The sequence below is a fragment of the Trachymyrmex cornetzi genome, unplaced genomic scaffold (genome assembly GCF_001594075.2).
Source record: "Trachymyrmex cornetzi isolate Tcor2-1 unplaced genomic scaffold, Tcor1.1 scaffold404, whole genome shotgun sequence".
Lineage (NCBI taxonomy): Eukaryota > Metazoa > Arthropoda > Insecta > Hymenoptera > Formicidae > Trachymyrmex > Trachymyrmex cornetzi.
The window spans coordinates 89,848-93,799 of record NW_017298789.1 but is presented as its reverse complement, the minus strand read 5'-3'; positions in this window follow the sequence as shown (position 1 = coordinate 93,799).

Genomic DNA, 3,952 nt, shown 5'->3' with positions numbered 1-3,952 from the left:
CGATGCCAGTAGGTGGGGGTAAAAGTGGTGGGGCTGGATTCCGTGTTGCCGGGGAGCCAAATGTGCATCACTGGTGTGGCTGAGTGCTGACTCACGTACAAGAGTAAAGTACCTAACAATTAATTGCTGAGCTCATTTTGGTCTCAAAATGTTTGTACAATTAATTGCTCTAAGAATATCGCAAATCGGAATTTTTTGCTCACTATTTAACCCTTTGAAGCATACATTTTTCTTTACGTAGAATTCAGTTGAAATTTGTTACTCGGGGGGTTTTCGGAATTACTGATTGCGAATCTGACCTCAGATTTTTGAAATTCAAAATGGCCGATCCAAAATAGCGAATTGAAAAGCAAAAAGTTACTTGATCGGGACGAAACTGGATACTCGAAAGGTTTTCGAGATCGCTAATTACGAATCTGACCTCAGATTTTCGAAATTTAAAATGGCGGATCCAAGTACTTTACTCTTGTACGCGAGCCACACTCTTGGTTGAATTTTTCGACTTAACCAGAGAGCAAAAAATTTCGATTTGCGATATTCATAGAGCAATTAATTGTACAAACATTTTGAGACCAAAATGAGCTCATTGTCAGTAATTAATTGCTTTAAGGTACTTTACTCTTGTACGCGAGTCAGCACAGCCACACTCTTGGTGGAATTTTTCGACTTAAACAATGAGCAAAGAAATTGGGAATAGAGCAAAAAATTAGCAAAAAATAGCCTTTCAAGAATATGTACTTGATTTTTCATTTGCTGCTTTTTTTCTTTGTGGCTGTGTTAACTTTGTTCTTAAGCTAGCACAGCCATGGGTTTTAGGGAATTGGCTGGAGCAAAAAAATTCGGAAAAGAGCAAAAAATTAGCAAACAAATAGCAAAAAAAATTTGGTATAGGTCGCGTTTGATTGTGTTGAAGTGGCTGTGCCAGCTTAATAGACGTCAATGCGTGATCTATCATGTTGTAAATGGTTCCTATCTTATAACAATTTGGTGGTTTGAATAAAAAAATAAATAACGTCCCGAAAACGAATTTTTGTGATACCAGTCAATAATATTTTTGTTGTTGTCAATAATTAAAGAGATAACTAAGAAATTGAGATAACGGTTATTCTCCATTTCTAAAGTGAATTTAAGACGATCATGGTAACTATTAAATTTATTAACAATTTCATCTCATTTTTCTCTAGGTGAAACGAGCAAGATATTGTCTACATATCTAAAATATATAGATAGATCTGATGTGCTTAATACGCTTTCCTCCAAGTCTTGCATGACAATGTTTGCAATGATGGGGGAAAGAGTAGAACCCATCGAAGAGCCAAATATTTGTTTATAAATTACATTAATTAAATACAAAATAAGTGGATGATAGAACAAATTCCGATAAATTTCTCTTTCGGAAGGTTCGTATGATTTTTAATATGTTCCCAACGTTTTTCAATGCCAATGATAGCTAATTCCATAGGAATATTCGTGAAAAGAGATGTGACATCTAAAGATGCAAGCACGTCAGATTCACCTACATTGATTCCTGAAATTTTATTATATAAGTCAAAACTGTTCATAATATTGCCTCTTGCTTTGGAGATACTCTTTGAAATTATTACATTGAGAAATTGCTAATGACTATAATGCTGTGTTAACAGAAGATACAATAATTCTCTAAACGGACCATTGATCTTATGTATCTTAGGAAGAGCGTACGCCTTCGGAAGAGAAGCATCGCTAGAACGCATAAAAAGTGACTCTTTACTGGAGATATACTTTTCGTTTTCCCATTTTTTTAACAATTCATTAACCTTCTTTTCCAAGATCTCCGGATTTTTATTAACAATGGAATAAGTTTCCTCATCGTTAAGCAACTTTTCAACTTTCTGTATGTAAACACCTTTTTCCAACACAACCGTGACGTTACCCTTATCTGCACGAGTAAAAATAATATTTGGTTGTTATTGCTCGTTAGCGTTAGTCTATGTCAGGATTGCGTTGTGAACAATGACTCTGAATTGTATAATTTCACTAATTCCTAGGAGGGTCCTGACAGCTTATGTTAATCAATCCGCACTATGAATATAAGGTAATTTAGCTACTTGTTACATTTAATTTCTTTTCTGTCACAATTCTTACATAATTTTAATGAATTTCGTTCTCAGACTATTTTTTTTACCATTTGACTTCTCTCTATGGACTTAACGGATTCTCATCCATAAACGAGGATTTAGTTATATCGTATAACATCATGATGATATTCTTATGAACATGGTGGGGTAACACTTTAGCTGATTATGATACAATTATGATATTAGTTCAGTTTTTTAATTGCGGTTAGATTATTAGGCTATTTATATGTTAACTGAGGAAGACTCTGTGAGTCGAAACGTATTAATATATAAGAAATGAGTAATATTGTATTTCAAATATATATTTTTATTGTAATCTAACAACTTTTATGCTCGTTTTCTGTTGTTTTGCTTTAAAATTTTATTTTATTGATACATCTATAATAATACTGGCCAGTTTAATATTGAAAGACAGTAATTAATTACTTATTTGAAGTATTAAAAGTACAATTTTTTACTCAATTCAGTACATACTAAAAAGTGACATTGCTATCTTTCAGCAAATCTTTTAATAAAAGTCTTACGATTTGTGTAACAAACTAAACTCAGTACAATAGATAATTTTTACCTCTGTGAAGCTGGTCCCACTTTTTCCAAAAATTGAAAAAATAAGTAGAGTTCTAGTTACCCACTTTTTCCAAAAATTGAAAAAATAAGTAGAGTTCAAGAGTTCTAGAGTTCTCTATCAATTTTAGAAATAGTTCCGTCGATTAAAGGGGTGAAAACACCATTTGAAATATCGGGGGGGCCAACTTCACGATTCCGAAACTTTGAAGGGCTATAACTTCTTTACCATTCATTTTAGAACTTTCATTCATATAGAACAATCGATAGAACTCTTTGGAGGGCAAACGGAACTCTCAAGAAAATAATGGATTTCCAAAAAAAAATTTTTTTCAAAAAAAATTAATTTTTTTGTTTTCGATCTCAGCTGTTTCATTATTAAGGATTATCGTTAGAACTCTTTGGGGGACTGTCAGAATTCATTACAAGATGCTGAAAGAATAAAAAAAAGTTTTTCTATTCAAGGCGCTAGAACTTTTTTGTTTTCGATCTCTGTTTCATTATTAAGGATTATCGTTAGAACTCTTTGGGAGGCAAACAGAACTCTCAAGAAAATAATGGATTTCTAAAAAAAAATTTTTTTTTAAATTAATTATTGAAAAATAAACTTTTTTTATATTTTCGGCATCCTGTAATGAATTCTGACAGCTCCCCAAAGAGTTCTAACGATAATCCTTAATAATGAAACAGCTGAGATCGAAAACAAAAAAATTTTTTTTGAAAAAATTTTTTTTTGGAAATCCATTATTTTCTTGAGAGTTCTGTTTGCCCTCCAAAGAGTTCTATCGATTGTTCTATATGAATGAAAGTTCTAAAATGAATGGTAAAGAAGTTATAGCCCTTCAAAGTTTCGGAATCGTGAAATTGGCCCCCCCCCCCCGATATTTCAAATGGTGTTTTCACCCCTTTAATCGACGGAACTATTTCTAAAATTGATAGAGAACTCTAGAACTCTTGAGGGGGCAACCAGAACTCTAGTTATTTTTTCAATTTTTGGAAAAATTGGGGCCAGCTTCACAGAGGTTAAATTTTTATAATGTTATAATAATAAGGCTCAAAAAATTAAAAAAATGAAAGAAAAAGGGCCACGAGCCTAAGAATAAGTCGTTAGGAAATAGTGATGTTTTAAAAAATACAAAATAAATATGTCATGTAGTCACAATATAAAATTATAATATGCCGGCAATGAACAATATAAACAAACACAAACGTTTCGATCCCTGTTGGATCATTATCAATGTTAGATACATAAAAATAAGACGGTGAAAATA